The sequence below is a fragment of the Falco punctatus genome (genome assembly GCF_963210335.1).
Source record: "Falco punctatus genome assembly, chromosome: 4".
NCBI classification, from domain to species: Eukaryota; Metazoa; Chordata; class Aves; order Falconiformes; family Falconidae; genus Falco; species Falco punctatus.
The window spans coordinates 107217329-107239037 of record NC_137583.1 but is presented as its reverse complement, the minus strand read 5'-3'; the positions used below and the strand labels follow the sequence as shown (position 1 = coordinate 107239037).

Genomic DNA, 21709 nt, shown 5'->3' with positions numbered 1-21709 from the left:
GCTAGAAATGACATAAATATGATAAAATGGGACAATTCCAGATGCCTAAGGTCTTTGAAAATTCTAGTCAACTGAAATACGGCAGTTACACACACACACACACTCACAAGAAGCAATATAAACAACAACCAGAAAAAGGAGAATAACAAAGCTCATTGCATTTTATATCTTTTGCTGTTTTTGCAACCACTATAAGGGATGTTTTTAATGTTTGTTGATCCTCACAACAGAGTAAGGAACATTAAATCCAGCTATAACCATATGTCAAATGCAAAAGCCTGGGATAAAGAAAATAGTCTAAAATTAGTGTTTACTAAATATAATGTTGTAAGAGAATATATTCATCAACTTCAGTGCCACTATCAGCTTGTCGTAAGTTACACTCAAATGTTTACAGATCAGAATTTCAGCTGAAAGGAAAAACATGTTTCAGTAGAGACAAGTCACCACACTAGGCACAGCCTTCTTCACTGAACTTCTTGCATCTTCACTGTATTGCTGACAAGATGTTAGAGGCTCTTTGTTTAAGGCTCTTTCTGGTAGGCATCTTAACAATTCTGATAAGACCGCATGGCAGGATAGAGTATGCTGGTGGTATTCCACAAGTGTGCTAACTTCATAAAAATAAGGATATGTTACACTAACAAAATCGATTTTTATGTTCTCTCAGCATTGGAGACAGAGTGAAGTATGCATGAACAAGACTAAGCTATTCTGACTACCACCTTGCTAGTAAGTTGCATCTGAGGTAATGTGTATTGCTAGTATAAATAAACTGGCAGAGTGCTCCTGATACAGACTTGTCCTAACTCATCAAAACACATTTAAATGAAAAGGAGAATTATCAAAATCTTTCTGGATTTGAGGTAGAGAAACTCAATGAGCTACATGTCTGAAGCTGCTGGTCATCTTTTAGGTGCTACTCATTTTCCTGCAGTTAACACACATTCAAAAAATCCAGCAAATATTGAAGTTTATATAATATTCTACCATTACTGAAATACAACTAGTTACTGTAATTCCCATGAGGACTTTTTTCACTGCCTTCAAAATAGGAGGCATTTCCTCTCCAGGAAAGGTCATCGTGATATGTGGATAGTTTCTATCAGATGACTTTATGAAAATCATATGGAAGAAATGAGAAGGGGAGATATTGCGAACCCCAAAAATATTAGATTGCAGCTTACACCATAAACATCTGAGAGCACGCTTTGCATAAAAATACAAAACAATGAAAATAGTGCAAATAGAAAAGCTATGTGTGTGTGTGTGTAGCTAGTAATAAAGCTACTTACTGTTAAAAGGCTTTCATAGAACAGGCTGCTGCAGTTCAATATTCAAGTTAAAATTCACAACTTACTATGTGAATGTTTAACCATGCAGCTGTAATATCTTCTAACGTTCTTTCAGATAAAATTGTAACATCTTTCATACAATGAAAGTTATGTATATAGATGTACAAATGCATTGTATGGAGGCGGGTATTTTTATAATATATTAGGATGATTCACCTCTGCTGTTGCTTTCAGATGTCCAAAACAAAAGACCCTGTGCATCTTAATAACCCACTGTTGATACTAATATTATGCCTGTGTGTTTCTGTCATCACACTCTCGCTTCCCATGGTTACACTACTTCCTCTCCAATTCCCATTTTTCTACAGCTCCTGTCTCCAAATGGGATCCTTAGTTCATGTCATGAACAACTGCTTGCTCCTTTTTGACCATGCTATAGAACACATTCCCAGACCTAGCGTGGTAACATCTTGCTGGCTGTACCTTCTCCTACTTGCAGACATCTTCTCTAGACACTGCTGCAAAGATTTTTCTACCTCTACTACCTTGAGGTTTTTTGTTTTGTTGGGTTTTTTTTAGCTAAGGTCTTACTACAATCCATATTTTATGTCAACTTATATTTTAAATAATGTTTGAATCACTTCTTTTCAAAACATCATGCTTTCATCACCGTTAGCTCTGATCAATCCTACATTCTTTAACACAGACTTCCAAAATGCATTGCAAAGCAGCTTCCCTACAAAGTGAAACAGCTTGGATATTCGTTTTACAAAGCCAATGCACATGTTTGGTTCCAAATACTGGAGTATTTCTCTAGTAATTCCTTCAAAGGACTTTTTAATACTTGCAAAGTTTGATTTGAGAGAGTGCTGACCCCTATTCTGTGAAGCAAGTTAGCGTCATGAGGATGACAAAATCAAGTCTTATTGTGGCAAGAAGAAACATCATTTAGTGTCAACAACACACTGCTATTGATTTGAACTCCTCCTTGCCTCACGGGTGAAATAACAAGCTCCTACACACGGACTCTCTAAGCATACCAATAGAGGAAAGAGGCAAGAAAAATACTAAAAATGGCTGTATTAAAGATACAACAGGAAATATATGACTCATGAGATGAAAATTCTTTTATCTGTATGGAATAAATTGAAGAAGAGCTTAATATGGCTTCTGCGATTTCTATGGAGTTAGATTAGAACAGAAATACACCTACCAATAATACACCAGATTTAGGCTTCTCAACCAGCACTCCCTGTGAAACAAGTCAGCTTCATTTTCATTATCTAATACTTGACTATTCAAGTTTTTAAAATGACACCTTATTTTAGCATCCTGGTTGGCCGTTTCAGTGTAAAATGGGGAACTGATAGAGCATACAGGGTGGATTATCCTCTCACATTACTGGCAGGATCTCTTTAAAACACAGCTAAGAAACAGTCTGTCAACACAGATAGGTTCACTTCTTTTATATTTTTGAACAACGGACTGCAATTTTAAGAAAAAAATCCATATTTTCTTAAGGGATAAAAAAAAAAACAAACACCATAGTTAGTCATGCAACATCAATATAAATACCACTTTGCACATTAATAGTCCTTTTCTAGAACTTAAAGCCATGCCTTTAAGCAAATTAGCAAAACAAAAATTGTAGTGAGTTTAAATACTACTTATGTTGTCTAACTGCACCCAGAATTTAGGCTCATTTCAAACACTTTTGTAGCACCAAGGTTAGCATGCTAGAATTCCACAGTCCACCTCGTAAAACATGGAGAAAGCAACACACAAGGCATAAAAAATTATTTCAAGATAACTTCTTTTTAAAAATACTGAAGTATAGGGAACAAAGCTATTTTCATTCCACATCCAGAAAATGGATGAGGTGTGAAAGAAATCTCTTGTTTAATGTGACCTTTGGCTGTACTTTCACTTGTCATCATTATGAAGTAGCTACTTTCAGTGCCAACACATAAGCTACGTTATATTACCCTATAACAGTAGTAGCACGTCTTTCAGGAAGTGTTTCATACTCCAAGAAACTGGTGGCAGAATGCATTGACAGCACTTACCTTTGTAACTGCTTATAATAGGTCTTACTCAACAATAAGACCTCATTTACACAAGGAAATAAGAGTGACTGTACTAAATTTCATAGAGCATGTCGCATAAACTAGTATATGTTGAAGAACTCCCTTGGAGTTCTCAGCTTCAGTGAAAACATTCAAATAAGGAGAAATGCAAATTTCAGATTGGAACTCTGCCCCAAATAATAATATTCAGAGCTTTGTTACTGTGCACAGACCAAAAATACTGCATCGTTAAGATCTGCAACATACTTTTCTTAACGTATGTAATTAAGAAAATATTTCTGGAAAGCAAATGAATTTGAAATTCAAGTAAGATTAATAGAACAAATATGAGAAATTTACGTTTTATACTATGGTAGCAAGCTGCAGAATAAAAATCAGAAGCTATCATTATCCAAAGCTGTTCATCTAACACAGTGGAGAGAAAAAACCATTGATACATACTGTACACACATTTTTATCCATGTATATAAATCAAAGGAAACAGCTTCCTTTAAGGCAAGCATATGAAGATACTAAAGCAAGATACAAATTAAATATTCATACATTCAATATTTCAAAATAAGGAATTTGGATACACACATGCATAATTTAAGTTCTATAGTGAAACCTGTCTACAGAGGCCATTTCTACTGTATTTCAACAGCACTGAAACTTGAAATGTACAATGCAGCCTTTCCATGCTGTGTTAAAACTTTAAAGTATATAGCAATTCATTTCAAGCGCTAAACATAGAATAAAGGCCACGTTCTGCACACGGCACTTTTGCAGCGGAACTGCTGCTTTGCCCTCTTCATTTCAGCTCCGAGACAGGGCTGTCAGTCACACTGCTCTCCTGCAAGGTGCCTTCCGACCGCCCAGCAAGTTCCCTCACTGGGAACTGAGGTCAAATGGGCAACTTCAGCTAAGAGGCTCACTGGTCCTGAAAAACCCACTGGTCAGTATTGACACCGAGTCAAATTCTGATCGCAGGCACCTGTTTTAAACTCCACAGAGCTGGTGCTCATAGGTAAAGCCTAAAATTGGCCCCTTACCTTGCTTTTATACATTCACCCAAGCCTCTCTGGAGTAAAAGATGAGATTTCAGACCTTTTTAATTGGCAAAAGAAAGCAACGCAAAACCAGCCTTCACAACAATATGTTTTGCAGTAGGAATGATTCTTTGTGAACACAGAACCTGAGAGTAGTTTACATACAACACAGACATGTTGCATTTTCAGAGATTATAAATTCCTATGCACACAAAAAAACTGTGGTGAAAAAACCCACCCTACCACCCACCTTCCAACCTCAACACACACCTTCTTCTGCATGTGCCTGAAGATACCACCATTCCTCCCCATATATTTAAAACCTTGCTGCTAAAAAGGAACTCTCCACATGAGTTATTAACGTGAAGATACTATTTTCTTATTAGAAGTTAAATGTATTAGTTCAAATATCAAGAGTCTCATTTTAAAAACATCCATTTTATTAGCAGAAAAATATCTCAAGTTAACTTTAAGAATACTTAAAGAGTACTTACATAAGAGGAAAACAGAACTACTCTATTTCTACATGTTTTAAAGTAAACATTTATCTTTGCTTCTTAAAGGTCATTCATTTGATCTTGAGACATCTATGAAATTATAGAAGCAAAAGCTCAATAAGTAGAAAAGTGATATTAAGCAATATAAAGCTAAGCAAAATTAGTATCTACATGGTAAATTACTTCATTGAAAACATCTATGGATTCTGCAAAGAATATACTTTTGCCTTAGAGCTAGTACTTTAATTTTCAAGAACCAAGGAAAAAAAAATCAAAACTAGTCAGTAACAATGCAGCGTCGAAAAGCAATAAACTCAAAATTAAGTTATAAATAATTTAAAGCATGTCATGAAGATGTATTAATAATTCATCAGATAAATAATTTACTAAATAATCAAATAAATAAATAATGAAATACATAAATAAATCAGCAAATAAATAATTCTGCAAAATAACCTAAACAATAAGTCACTAAAACAAATGACAAACCTATGAAACTACAATGATTTTCTAAATTCTGATAGTTTTAAATAAACAAATGTATATAAACTAGATCAATCTTTGGTGGATAGAGAAGTATTTTTCACTGCTATTGGTGAATTCCTGATTACACTGCACAAGGATACAATTTTAGATTTTACAAGAGTGCAGTTTTTCCTTGTAAATTATTAACATGATTGCTACAATACATCCTGCTCAGTATTTTACATGTAAATCCCTTTATGTAGTTCATTTTTTCCCCCCAAAAATGAAAATCTCTTTACAACATTCTTAATTCACGGGTGTTGTTTTTTTTTTTTTTTCCTAGGTGCAGTACTTACAATACTGCAATAGCCTTCTTGGTGGTTCTCTTACTGTCTTCTGTAAACCTTCAGAAGTTTTGCTGCAGGGGGAAAACAAGTAGAATAACCTTAATTATTACAGATGGTATCTCATTCATTAGCGGATGACAAAATTTTATTTGAAAGCACAAGAAAAGCTGTTTTATAATTCTACAAAGCAACTTAATGTGAAACAACCATTACAGTTTGCAGACTACCAAAAGTTTTTAGAAGTCTTTGGTGGAACGAGTTCAAGCAGACTGAGGCCTGTTTTTTGTATTTAAGCTGACACACAATCTGTGCAAACTGGCACGAATTCAGATGTAAAGACAAACCACGAGAAGGACAAAATACTTGGCTGACATCTAATGTTATCCTTGATTTTGGAAGTTCATAGCCCTTGAAAGAATACAGTGAGATCGCTTAATATCCACTATTTAAGAACATTCACAATTTAATTATAACACTGCACTCCAAAGCCAAGACTGGTACCACAGAGGTCAAAATCCACTCATCTTCCAAATCAATTTTCATTCTCCATTTATTTTATGAATAATATTGACAGTCACCATAGTTTTCTTCAAAGTGGTATTCTATAAATATAGCAGTTAAAGAAATGTGCCAGAAGTGTAATCATGTCATCAATTTTTATCCATTCTGTCAAAAAGGTTTATTTGCTTTCTTCTGTAACACACATTACAGGAAAGAGTGAGACACGGTTTTATGAACCATGCTACTGACATGGCTCCTTGATCTCCATACAGGACTGTAAAACTGAATGAATACATCAAACCTGAGGTTATACATTGTATATATGTATGGTTTTTTGCTACTTGGTTCAAAGGAAATTAGTATGCAGTTTTGTTTCAGCTGGTAAGATCTCAAATGGTTGATGGTGCTGCTGTATTTCAGCATTTAAAAGCATAAAGGATAATTTACTCTTAAAACTACCTTGGCACATTATATTTAACAAGTCTCAAATTCTCTTTAGGGATTATAATAAGGAAACACTTTGCTTAATCATAAATTTTATATTTATCTTGGCTAAACACCCTCCTTTGGATAGACTGCCATGTTTTGTCAAGAAAAATCAACACAGTGGAAATGAAGTACTTGTTCTGTTGTGTGGTCATTCAAAAGAGTATGTAGAAGCAATGTAAATGTGCACCAGCGCTGCTGATAATTTCACGCTCTCATACACTCATTTCGATTTGCTTTAAAAAGGACTATTCCTCCTGGCTAAATATAGTCATCATGAAAAAGCATACCTCCCCTTTGAGCTAATAACACTGCAAGCCCCAAAACACAAGAGTACAAAAAACTTCTATATTGTAAGGAATCTGAAGCACTTCTTTCTCACAATGTTTCTGAAGTGGGAGAAGTGAGACAGACTGGCTTTTTGCTAAGGTATTCTCTTTCAGTGCCGAGATTTCTGTTTGAGAATGACAATACATTCCCACACTGCATCTGTGAATCCCATCCACCCCCAAAACAAATCCTACACTTCCCAAATCCTTCTTTTCTAACGTAATGGATCCTTGCAGAAACAACATATACCCTCACGCATTTTGAGGATTACTGGGAGGCTCAGGAATGATCCTGAGGTTCTAGAATTAGACCCTTCTCTAGGAAGTACCACTTAGTCATAGATCATCTTCATTCATCTACAGCTTGGGAGCCTCTGGTAGCAAAGTGATTTTTCACCAATGAGTTACAGTAGAGCTAAAATTGTAGTTAAGACATCAGTGATTGTAAAAACACATTTTTTCTTTCTTTTAAAATTTACTTAGTTTTTAATTACTTTCATGTTTAATTTGGGCTTCTAATCTAGGGTTACAGAACTGTCCTCTCCACCCAATAAAGAGTCATTAATTCCCTGCTCCAATAGACATGTACATCATTTAAAGAAAGGACACAAAACAGCCAGTCACCTGGGATACAGCCACCTTTCTCTTGCCATCAAATGCAAATTCTATCCTACACAAGAGTAAAGGATGGAAACAGAATTTGATTCCATTCCTCTGTTCTGCCAGCTGGTCCTTTTCCCCCCAACACAGTACAGGTTCCTTTACTCAACAGATCATATAGAAGATTGGTCGATGGAAGACTGAAGCAAAAGGCTGTGTCATTCAGGTGTACTTCATGGAGCAGGAATAAGAGATATCTAGTAATTGTGCGTGTTCTGTACTCTGCCCAGGCTGAGAAGCTGAGTGCTACAATGATGGAGGCCACCTTGCTGGTACTCAAGTTAATTTGGGTGATAAGGCAAGGAACTGGATTGCACCACATACCCAAGAACAAATTTCAAATACTTACAATGGCAAAATTATAGATAAAGTTCACAGTAAAAAGCACTGAGCAACAGGATCTTCTACTCTCCACCTTTGGGTACTGACATCAACAGAAAGTTTCTTAGTTTGCAAGTAGAAATCAGATGAAAAGAAACTGCATGCTGCTGTTTCTTCCCTTTGGGAACTCATGAACATCGGAATCAGGTAAATTTTAGAAAGAGATTACCATATAATTTCAAAATTTAGGATAGGAAATATTTTTTTTTATTGTTCAGGAGTAAACACACAGGAAAGGAGAAAGGCTGGACAGACGTATTTAAAAAAATTACAGGTAATGTAAGGTGCAGACCACTATATTCTGACTTACATTTCAGGGATTCTTTGAATCGTTACGAGTTACACAGAATGTTTTGCATTATCAACGAAAAAAATTAATACTGCAATGGATTATTATATTCAGGAACTTTAAAAATGTGTAAATCCTTTCCAGGCCAGAAGCCTCATTCCTCTGCCACACTTCCCTCATTCTATTTATTACAACTGATTTTAATTAAATTAAAAGTTATCTGTTTGGTCCACTTCATGTAGAAAGATTTTTTTGTGACTCCATACAGTACTCAATTTTTTTAATATCTCTCTGAAATATTTTTATCACACAAAAGCAAATAAGTGCTTCTTATACATACTGTATAAGTCTAACAACTGCAAAAGTATCCTAGTCTTACAGTCAGTTATAGGTTAATTTTGAGTATGTTCCTGTAAGAACGAACTTTGAGTATTTCTTGAATAACTTTTTAACTAGCTTCTTCCAACTGTCTCAGTAAAAAATTGATTTAGAAGTATTAGAATATATAGTAAAATGTAAAGTCTCAAACTACTGAATTAACTAACAACACACCACACAGCTCATTTGACTGTTATGACCCACGTTTCCTAGTTGATTTTTAGATAAAAACAGGCAGATTACTAGCAAAGGTTTATCTCAAATTCCCACATGTACAGCATGCCACATTAAATATATGCAAATCAACATCTTTCTCCTCTAGTTTTTTTGAGCTGACAACTCATATGACCTGAAGCCATGGTTAACGATTACAATTATTTGACTTTCATATTTATACAATCAGTCATCAGATATGCATGTTAATTGATTTTAACAGATAGTTTTGTATTCTAATGATCAACAGTAAGCGTACATTTTACCAGCTTCTTGATTTATAAGAAAATAAAACTTGTATCAGTTTTCACAATTAACCCTTCATTGTATTGATTTGCAGTATTCACTGAGGACTTCACAATATGTTAACCTCGAAGTACTCCAAACTACAAGATCTTTATTTTTGTAGCAAAATCTGATTTTCCAGTTAAAGACACTCTTCTATTGCATTTAAAAAACACAATTGCTACCCTATTTAAATAATATATTGTCTATTCATTAGAAATGGTGAAACATAATTAATGTTTAAATGGAATGGGCAAAAAAGTAATTTAGTTATTTCATATTCACATTTTGCTACTTGAAGTTTTTTTTCTCTTTTACAAAGAGCATTAGTCCCACAATTCTTGATTCTAATAAGCCCTCAAATGTCATATACATGACAAAGTACAACCCTACATTTAAGATCCTTATTTCTCAAATAATATGCTTAAGGCCAAAGCATTCCTCTATCACAAAATGTATTACTGTATCGGTTAAGGGTTTTTTTCACATATTCTTTGCAATTAAGTTTTTATTTCAGATTCCCTATTTACTGAAGCATCAAATACAAAATTACAAATTGCTCAGATTTGCGCACGAAGGACTGACTATTTGTTAGTTTATACAGTGTGCAATTATCATCTTACGCAATTAATGGTGGTTGCTCTTTAACAATATTCATATATAAGGGAGTGGATATTGCCTTTTACTGTCAAAACGAACAGATCATGTCTTATTCCATGGAAGGGCTCTCCCAATTTAGGCCTTAATTGTTGTTGGACTAAAGGCTTATGCTCCAATTCTGATAAAGCAAGAGCTGCTGAATCCCTTTCTCTGTTTATTTTAATTTCTGCAAAACGCAGAATCTTTCTACTTTCTGTAAAGAACTGAATGAGGTGCCGAGTCTATTCATCTTTTATCCAGGTTAGCATCGGACACTCCAAGTTCTGCTACTATTCTCTTTTTGGCTGTCTGCTCCAATTAATTTCAAGTGAGATTTATCCACTATGAGTTTCTGAGATATATTCCCCAGAACAAAAATCAGCACGGAGACATTAGAGTACTTGTCCCAGATATACAATGCTGACTCAAGTTCCTGTGATGTATCATGGACAGAAGAAACTTAATACCATGTTACCACAACCATGAACAAGAACCTTAACCTCTAAAACACTGCTTAATGGACTTTAGTGATTTTTTAAAAGGTCTTGATTTCACACTGAACATAATGGGAAACATATCCAATATATGACAGGATTCTATTGCTTTCCTAGTAGTTATTTTCCTTAAACTAAGGTCTGGCATCATGGGAAATACTGATAATGCAAATAAATTCTCTTCAGTTTTCCCTGATTGGGAAATACCTTATTGGTCTTCAACAGATCTTCATTTCATCCTGACCATAAATGAGGAAGTCTGGGGGTCTACAGTTTTAACAGCACAGATACCAACACCTGGTTTCTTTTATAAAATGCAGCACTAGCAGTTAACCACCTTGAAGTCTGACTGAAAGGTTTATACTTTTGTAGCCAAGGCAGACCTTAAGATTATGTAAAACTCCAATATAAATGGCCAGAATAGCAGGAAATAAAACACAAATACTCTGAGAAGACAATCTACATATATATACTTTATGCCTAAAGATCTTATAAACTTAAATATAATTCCTAGTTTCTAAAAATGCTTGATACCCTCCACTTCTCTTAAATTTGGCAGTGTTAAAATTACAGACCCAGCCACATCAGCTATGGAGAAAACCAAGTAAAATTTAACAACTGCGTAAGTATGGGCCGACTGAGCCAAAGCAGTCCTACTTTGACTCATAAATACAGCACATTCATTTAAGTCAGAATTAATATCAACATTTTCACAAGATGCATGAACTTGATAAAGTTGGAAACAAACAAACAAAAAAAAGCAAGCACTGTTTACAGCTCGCTATTTTAAAAAAGTATGTTAATTGCTCATCATAAAGATCAATGGTTAAAAGTAGCATATGACTAACAATACTTAGCATATTTATTAAAAACCACGAGGAAACACAAAGTAGAAAGCAACTGATGACACCTTCTGATGACAATCTTTATGTAAAGAACTGTAACTACAATAAATTCCATAGTTAAAGATTAAATTAATGCTAGGAGTAGAAAGAAGACCAATAAAATGCATTCTGGGAAATGAGAAAGTAGCATAGCTAGAAAACGTCCAGCTGCAAGACAAACATTATGACTGCAGTGACAGCATGCCACCATCCAGACCACTACAGCCAGTGTAGATTACTGAGACTCTTAGGGGGATCGTGGGGGGGAACTAGGTAAAAAATATCCAGAAGCTCAATAGAAGTGGCTTAGCATCCAATAGTCACTGCATAGTCTTAGACACAAAAACGAAATTGAGGCCCACGAAATACAGAAAGCCATTTACTGTACTGGCCCTGTTGCACAGCAAGATGTTCTTTTGCACCATTTTACACATAAGAAATAAACACAGAAATGAATAAGTTTAATATAATTAGGTAGTTAATTTTAACTGTCTGTATCCCAAGGTGATCCAATTTGATTAGAAATCACCAAGAATAAGGGTTTTCCATTGTCCTTGATGTAGAAAGTATAGCCTTTAAGATGTTTAGTTAACTCAATACCAAAAATATTTAACTATTTTGTAACGCATTGTATAACCTTGACAAAGAAAAAATACATTATTTATCAGCTGAATCAGTTCCATACAGCCATACAAATCCCAACAAAGGTGCAAGGCATGGAACGAAAATACCAAAAAATGGAGAACAGGGGGAGGACAAAAGACATATTGCTCATTTTGATGCCAAATTTATCTAAGCATACACATACGTGATCTAAATGTGATAAAAAGCTTATTCACAGAACCTCAAAGCAACAGTTTGTGAAATGGAAAACCTTACATCACCTTCAGGATGTTTTATTTCTACCAACATAAGTAACATTTGCACTCCCTGAATCTCACACCATTTTATAATTCTGACTAAATTTCACTGTACTTATTAACATTAAGAAACAGATTAATAAGAATGGCAATAGTTCACTTGCATAAAAGTGGCCTGCTACTTTGATGCTCCCTGTCTATAGCAAGGTGGCACATGAATACTGCATAAGCAGCCAAATGCCTCTTCTGACATGAAGACTCCTTCAGAGATAGAAAGTGCACCAGGACAACTATTGCTTGTTGCATCCAAATGGACGAAACGTGGAAACTTCACAGCTAAAAAACCCAAAAGGCTGCACAGTTTCTCTTAGAATGAGTGAATATTCAACACAGAATCATCAAGTTAGTGAATGCAAACCACAGCAGAAAACTGCTGCAAATTTCAATCCTGTTAGTGGATAGATGAATTTAGGGAAGAGGATGTAAGCATCATCAACGTAGGACAAAATTGCTGGGTTTTATTTTAAACATGCTTAAACTCAACGTTTTGACTTAAATATTTAAGAATTATTTTAGTCTGTACGTTTTACATCTTGCCACCTGAAGCTGGCAATCCAAATGTCTAGAATAGCACATTTGGAACGCTGAGTTATATTAACATCATACTAACTATAGCAGTTCAATTTCAACAGATTTCTCTGGGTTTTTGCATATTGCTGAATAAATGACTCTGGAATTAGCTTACTTTTCTTGGAGGCATTATATGAGATTATTTCTTAGTCTCCTCTTTGATTTAGTACACCTCTTAAGATAATTTATTAATGTTTTGGATATCTCATTCATCATCTATTATTACTGGTGTCATAAATTAGAGGAATGGAACAAAGCACTGGACTATACACTTTTTCCATATTCATCAATAAAATAGCCACCTCTTTTAGCAAGCACTGCTAAGAAGTCAGTTTATTGACTAGAGTGAGACCAGCAGCACTTTTTAAACTCAAATCCCCAAAGAGATTATTGGATTTATAGTATAATACGTTATTAGTGAAGTAAAAACCAGGGCCTCACCTTTCAATATAAAAGGATAGAAACACCTGGTCTGCAAAACACAAAAGCACATCTGACTTTGTTATGTCCTGTAAGTTACTCAGATGAATGAGAAGGCTCTTCTCATTTGTACCAGTTTTGTATGAAAAAAAATGGATTAATTGCTGAAAATGCTGTAATTTTGCCAGCATACTATAAAACAGTAAAAAGGGGAGGAAAGATTCAACTAACAGAAACTTAAATGGCAGTATTTAAATCTGTGACATTAGTTCTCTGAAGACAAGTTACCTAGACCAGTGATAAGTAGGAAAAACAAAGTCCCTTGTCATCACTAATTTGTGGGGTTTTTTTCCTTAATTAAGACAAACTAAACACAAAGGATACTGGAAAATACAACTGTGAGGATTTCAGAAGATTTTCAAGATAATGATCATTAATGGGAATCCTACAGGTAATAAGTTACATAGCAGTATACTATGCTACATAAAGTACCTGAAAGATGACAGAATGTTATTATGAGAACATTAACTACTGACTTAATAATATCATTATGCCCGCATTAAAATACATCTTTGAATTAAGTTTGAACACTCAAAACCACTCTGATTTTAGGCAAAGACTTGATATATTTTGTGCACATTCACTGTTTACATTCCTTTAACAAGAAGCAAAGCTCTCACTAAAGAAAATGAATATTTTTACATGACGTAACAGTACTGCACTCACATCTTTTCTAACTGCTACGTGAAAAAGTTTGAGCCAATTTTAGTAATTCATTAATGGAATTAGATACCAAGTTCAAGTCCTTATAATAAAAGAAGAAAAGGACTCTACACGTTAGACTTAAATTGGGTAAAATGCTTCAGATTAGCAACTGTGTACCTAATTTCTAAATGGGGAAGAAACAGTTGTTACTTTTTCTTCTTTAGACATTACAGATTAGGTACTTCGGGCTCCAATATGAGCTAACACAACAAAATCACTTTTCCCAACTAAATAAAAAGTTTGTCATTGTGCCACTTCTAAATAATGGAACCCTCATTATCTTCCATATAGAACATTCACTATCTATAGTAATTGATGATTAATATACTTGTACCAATGCTTTTTAAAGCTAATTCAACTAAACACATACATACAGATGCACTTTTCCCCTTTATTATGTTTAAAATTATTAATGAAACTGTTTAATGAACTACGTATGACAATTTCCTATAGTACAATTACCAATGGAATAGAAAATTAAACATGTGAGCTGCAGCTTTTGTTAGCCTCCAATTTGATTGGTGTCTGGCAACGACCATGATACCTGTTATTCAATCTATAAAGGTACCTTGCAATAAAAAAAGAAGCTTGTCATTACATGACTAAAAATAGGTAGCACCCTCCTTGTACTAAGGTGCATGTGGTTTGAGGATTGACACGAAGCAGAGAAACCAATTCTTCCTCTACACGAGAGCAGCCATTTGCACCCTCACTCTTATCTGTGCTTTACTTTGTATAAAAATGTGTATTGTCAGGGAAAAACTGAGATTTACTCTTTTCTCTGTCAGTTATGATTTTCACCCATCATGTAGGTTCTCTGAATTCCATTTGTAGCCTCAGTGAATTTCTAATTTCTACAACAGGAAACTTTATTAGACAGGAGACTATAAGCATGTCATACCCCAAATTTCCAGCAGCAGTCATTACCCAGCAGAGTAATAGCTACTAGATAATTCTCTGGTACAAAAAGGACCTCTTTTATTGAACCTGATCTCCCATGACTGATAGGAGTGCTCTATCAACTGGGGTAGTAGCCAAAAAAAAAAGAAACTGTTGGCAACGGCACCAGCATTCCATCATGCAAGCGCTTCCTTGATTCACTGTTTCCAAACCATCTGAGATTTTTTCCCTTCCTGCTCTTTTTGTTCACTAAGTGGAAAACTTAGGTCTGCATGAAATTGTCCACAGAACCTCAAATCATGGACCATGCATTGCTGATTTACCTAAGACCAACTACAACATATTAACCTTGGGATGCACAGGAAAAGGTTTATCTTTTCCTTATCTTAAAGAGACTATTTTCTTACCTAAAACTTTACAACAAAACCCCAGTGAAGGATATCCAGAACCACCCAATCTTCATAATTTTCCAGGTAAATAAGCAGGTAAACCTGTTGTCTATTCTGAATACATAATTTCACTTGTTGATGACAGGTTTCAACATTAATTAATGACTTTGTGGAAGTACTGAAAAATCACTGAAATAATGCTTTAGTTCAGTCTATATGGAATTTGGAACACAAGAAGCAAATTTCCTCAAATAATTATGCCAACGTAACTTTCCTTTAACTCCTGTTACCTAATTATCATAACTTCTAGGCCTGCTGAAAATGTCATCAATGAACAATAAATTGCACAGTGAATAGACACCAACCACTGAGAAGTAAACAAAGGTAACACTTTAGTTAGAATATAGAATTAAAAAAAAAGGAATCTTGAATTCAGTATTTTTCCTTTTTTTAACTTTTTTTTTTAATTAAAGGTTCTACAAGGCACGATGTCTTGTCTTCTTTTTAACACGAGAGATCCAAAAGGCTTCAGATGTTTATATACCTGCTAGATAGGTTCAGTACCCATAGATGTTGATTCTTACCATGGTTTTAAGGGACACCACTCCTATGTTCTCTAATCACAGAAATAACATGAAATTTAAACCTTTACTTCTCAGCAACATCCTATCCTCTAAACCCTGCCAAGTACCTCTTCTTAGACAGACACATATTTTTAAAGCCCAGGTATTGGAACATTCATACATGTAGTTGATTGGACAACTGAGGAGACAGTATTCTGAAGCAAGCAGACAGGCACAAGTGGAGGGCAGAAGCTGATCCCTTCACATCTGAAGATAAATCCCTCCATGTGGGGCTGTGATACTCATTTCCTCAACACAATTACCACTAGTAAAGAAGCTTACTACAGCTACATGATTTAACAACTGTTAAACCAATATCGTTAAATTCAGAATCCACTAGAAACATACTACAAATTGTCACAAAGAAAAAGGGCTTGTTTACTCCTCATTACAGTGTCAGTGAGTCAAAGAGTTATCTTAAACAACAAAAGCCTGACAGAAGGAAATGCCGCCAGCTCTGTCAGACTCCTAAAAGAGAAAGTCAAGGCTCAAATGATTGCGTTGATCTTTGACTGAAACTGTAAAACAAGTCAGTGTCTTCAAAGCCAAACATAACACTGCAGCCAACAGTAAGGAACCCTTTCATTTTTTTTCCATACAACTAATTTTTTTTTATGTCATCAGTTCTGGAAATTTTTAATCAGACTAAAAAAGTGTCAGCAAGGCCAATGTACATGACCCAAGCCCATGAACAACCATGGGACTGGTTTTCCTGACTAATTTAGTTTTCCTTCTCCCTCCTAAATTCCAGTATCGAGACTTCTTATTAACAGGGACTTTAAGGTTTTAACCAGCTTTTAACCAATGCTTGTTTTTCTTCCACTCTAAAACTGAACAATTGTTCAGATTTGTTCACTGACTAAACTCCAAAGTATCCATATTTTATTACTCACATGGAAATTGGATTGCTACCCACAAGACTTCAAGGTAAAACACTTCACTGACACAGATCAGAATCTAAAATTCATCCTGTTTAAAGACTAACAGCCTTAAGATACATTCTTTCATGCTCTTAATTCAAATAAAGGTGATTAAAAATACTGGATTTTCTGTTCAGAAGTTATCCTTAGTTATCCTTCCTGATCTCCTGATTCTCAGCATCACCTCTGATGTTCTACATAATTCTGCCCATCCTGACTTCACAAACATTTCTAATTAAAAAAAAAGCCTACCTTCACTAGATCCATTTCAATGTATCTTCCAGTGTAATTTTACAGTGTATTTATAAGATTCCTGCTGCCACTCATTAAAAATCATATTCATCAATGTTTACTTTTTAATTCTAGATACTTTTTTTGAAATTAAATTTTAACCCATACCAAGTAAATTAATGTTAACATAGCACAGACACCATAACCACTACAGAAGACTAATAGCAGATATAAACAGTTAATTATTAGAAACAGAGCCAGAAAGAAGGGACAGACAACAGTTTAACTTAATCAGTTGGTGCACACCCTCTTCTTCCCACCTCTCACGTCCAGTAAATTTATCTTGATTATAACTATATTGGTGAGTTCAAGTTTTTTTAGCTGCAGGTCTTTCCATCACTGACATCAACAGTGAAGTCACTCAGAACTGGTAAGTACAGACCAATATTTTCTTCCTGGAACAGACCTTAAGCATCCAGAACCACAGGCCTTCAACACTGGACTTCATGAACTAAGTGCTTACTCAGCAGGCATCCAGAAAGTAATGCATTATTTCACTTAGCCATACCAGTGCTTCATTATGCATTTTATGCAAGAATTCATAATGATAACAAGTGTATTGTTTGACACGCAGCAAAAACATACAGGCAGATAATTCCTCTGACCCCATCGGATCAATTAATTTCTGTAACAGAGACAAATACCTTCAGAATAGCAAAGCAAGACAACAGAAATCCTCTGAAATGCTAGAAAAAGACAAAGAATATATGCTGTGAAGAAGCAAACTAGGTTTAAAAAATAAACTGCACTGAAGTAATTCTCTATGCTACTGTTAAAGCTGTTTTCAGTAATGTACAGCATCACACACAATACTTCACAGTAAACCAATGTCATGAAATCATATGCTTGCCAGAAAGAGATGGCATAGGCTACCTATCCAGAGTGCTTACTATTTACAAAGTTGCATTTACTATTTACAAAATATTTACTATTTACAAAGATGCATTTCATTTTAATAGAATAGAGTAGAATAGTTTCAGTTGGAAAAGACCTTTAAGATCAGAGTCCAGCCTTTAACTTAATGTGGACTGCCAAGTCCACCACTAAAATATGGCCCCAAGCACCGCACCTACATGTCTCTTAATACCTCCAAGGATGCTGACTCAACCTCTTCCTAATATCCAATCTAAACCTCCCCTGGCACAACCTGTTTGCCCTATCACTTGTTACTTGGGAGAAGAGATGGACACCCACCTGCCTACAACCTCCTTTCAAGTAGTTGTGGAGAGCAATAAGATCCTTCCCAAGTCTCCACTTCTCCAGACTAAGCGATCCCAGTTCCTTCAGCCACCCCTCATAAGACTTGTGCTCTAGATGCTTCACCAGCTTCACTGCCCTCCTTTGGACATGCTGCAGCACATCTAAGTCCCTCTTGAAGTGAGGGGCCCAAAACTGAGCGTAGTATTCAAGATGTGGCCTCACCAGTGCTGACTACAGGGGGGTGATCACTGCACTGGCCTAGTCCTGCTGGCCAAACTGTTTCTGATACAAGCCAGGGTGCTGTTGGCCTTCTTGGCCACCTGGGCACACTGCTGGCTCGAGTTCAGCCGGTCATCAACCAGCACCCCCAGGTCCTTCTCTGCCAGGCACTTTCCAGCCACCCTTCCCCAGGCCTGTAGTGCTGCGTGGGGTTGGTGTGAGCCAAGTGCAGGACCCAGCACTGAGCCTTTATTGAACCTTGTACAGTTGGCCTCAGCCCGTAGGTCCAGCCTGTCCAGATCCCTCTGCAGAGTCTTCCTATGCTCCAGCAGGTTAACACTCCTACCAAGCTTGGTCTTGTCTGCAAACTTACTGCAGAGTGCACTCAATACTCAGAACTAGCCCCAATATTGAGCCCTGGAGAATACCACTTGTGACCCATCACCAACTACACTTAACTCCATCCACCACCACTTTTTGGGCTCAGCCATCCAACCAGTTTTTTACCCAGCAAAGAATATAGCCATTCAGGCCATGAGCAGTGAGTTTCTCCAGGAGAATGCTTTGGGAAATGGTGTCAAAGGCTTTACTGAAGTCTAGATAGACAACATCCACAGCCTTTTCCTCAGCCACTAAACAGGTCACATTGTCATAGAAGGAGATCAGGTTAGTCAAGCAGGACTGGCCTTTCGTAAACCCCTGCTGGCTGGCCCTCATCCCATGGTTGTCCTGTACCTGCCAAATGTTGGCACTCAAGACGAGTGCCTTAAGCATAGATGTTTTCACCCTAAAATTACACACACACATTGCAAGCAATACTTAATAAAAAAATAATATAGCTTAACTAATGAGATCGGTTGAAGTCCAAAATCTAAATATGAAGCCAAGTCAACCTCAAACAGCAGGAATAATGTCCATGTAAGTTTTATATCCTGTACTTCCCAACCTTCTGTACATTTACAGAAGAAAAATACATTAACTTAGAGAATGTATCCTTAAATTCTTTAACATTTTTTATTATGAGGGTTTACCTTCACAATAAAAAGAGTTACACTATGGAAACAGATTTCATGTGATCTTAAACATAAAAATAAATCTGTTGCATTTCTATCTTCTAGTCACATGACAAGATAACATGAAGACTATGTCATTTGAGGATTACGAAAACAGTTGTGTGTCTAATTATTAGTCTGGGTTACCATTGAAAGCCCTAGTTATTCACTCGCCCTCCTTTATCACACATGCTGGACTACAGACTCCTCAAACAAAGTTTCAATTTGATGACTATATACCTGATCAAGTGAGTGAGCTGTAGAACTAAAATACAAAGTTCCTAATAAATACAAATATAATTTACTTTTACTTCTGCATATTTCAAAATTTGATGTGCTCTCACAGTCCATGTCTAACAATGAACCATTTCGCTAACTGTAATACAAGACCAGCTGCTGTAACATTGTCTTCCTCCACAAATCAGTCACTGAAGATAGCAATGCCTATCAAGTAGACTTTAGTAAATATAGTCCACCTGTAGGACTGTAGGAAATTTCTGATAGACTAAGGCAGCACCAACAGCATGGGAGAAAAACGTTTGCATGGTGAACTATCACAGAACAGTTTCTCCTGGCTTTTTTTCCCATGCATGCACACTTCAATGCTGTTCTAGGAACAGCAGCTGTTTTCTGGCCAGAATGCTCCAGCCTCTTCCTTAGAATCAAGATTCACTGAAAGCAAAGATAATTTGCTTACTCTCTCTATATATACACACATATAAGGTTTATGTATCCTATTTAGAACTCCAACATGCTTATATGTATACACAGCACCTTTTACACTGACTAAATATTGAAAATCTCCCTGTATCTACTCTATCTTAATGAGATATAAATAAAAATAAAATAAAATAATAAAAAAAAGAAACAAAACCCAACTTTGTTTTTTTTTAATTCATTACAGAATTAAGGGAACAGGTGGCGCTTGGAAATGTATTTCATGAACTGTCATAACCAAGACAGACTGGGTGACACAAGCATATACATCCAGATCCACCACAGCTGAATGGTCAAAGATGCACGATGCCTTGTACAAGTATTTCACTAAATGAATAAGAAGAGTTTTTCTTAGTCAGTAATACATTATCAACTGACTTTACACAAGCATTACTGAACATTAAAGTGTGAGGATCAGATGTATTAAGACAAAAGTTAAAGCAAAAAGAGAATTCAGCTTTGGGCTAAACATGATCAGGAGACATCCAGCCAAACAAAACCAAGGTGATTAAGCTGTGTAGAGGTCAGCATCTAAGACTTCCACTGTACCCAGTCAACAGACTGGGACTAAATTCAGATGTAACCATTCACATCCAGCAGAGTATTGAGTTTTCTTCACTTACTTTTGGTGACAGAAATTTCCTTTTACATTCCCTGCCAAATATCACTTGGCAGGATCTGACAATGTGTACAAGAGGGCAGACACGGTGCAGCCCCTCGTGGTTACCAGCCACTCCTCACCGTATTTCTGCAGAAGGGCATTTCAAATGAAGATTTAATTGGGCATAGGGAAAGAAAAGTCCAGCTTTAATCTCACCTTATCACTGTCATTCCCTCTAGACCTAGAGCAGATAGATCTATGCCATTCCATCATCAAGGTGCAGCTGGGTCACTAACAAGGGGCAGCTATTCCACACTCAATGTCAGATCTTTTCTATTAGAAAAGTCACAAAATAATTCTCAAGAGACCAGGTTGTCTGAGGACACAGGGAGTTTGGGGGTTTATTTGTTTTTTCTTTCATCGTATTATTAATAAAATAACTCGTCTTTCAAGAACTACTGTTAATTTATACACACCCATGGGCACATGAATGCCCAGCAAAGCTTGGTGCAGTCATATGATCTGTGACCAACTGTCCTGGATGACAAAGCTTACAGCAGAGTGTTGAACTTTGAGCTCTGGCTCTAAGACAGTCCACTTCAGATACACTAAAGAGGCTGGATGGCAGAGCTAGAGTTCTGAGAGGAAGTTATCACAGCAAATGTCCAGTGTGGAAGAGAGAGCTTCTCCTTCTGTCTTTCACCTATGCAAGATGACAGATATCAGTTATCTTTTTTTCATTTGTTTACATGTACATGTGATTCAAAAGTCTGCTTGCATTTCAATTTCATTTCACTGTCTGTAATTCTTTACCTGTGTCTTCAAGTCAATATATCACAATGGTGGCACAGACTACAAAAGTAA

General features: G+C 36.0%; 1 protein-coding gene across 6 annotated transcripts in view; it reads right to left on the bottom strand.

Moving 5' to 3' along the window:
• TBC1D5 (TBC1 domain family member 5) overlaps positions 1-21709 on the bottom strand; it is a 366944-nt gene that overhangs the window by 331867 nt on the left and 13368 nt on the right. For 4 of the 6 annotated variants that reach the window (XM_080386447.1, XM_080386446.1, XM_080386450.1 and 1 more), the window contains exon 2: positions 5729-5790. The exons of the other annotated variants lie outside the window; for them this stretch is intronic. The gene's annotated coding sequence lies outside the window, so the exon portion shown is untranslated. The remainder of the gene's footprint in view (positions 1-5728; positions 5791-21709) is intronic. 6 annotated transcript variants of the gene reach the window in all.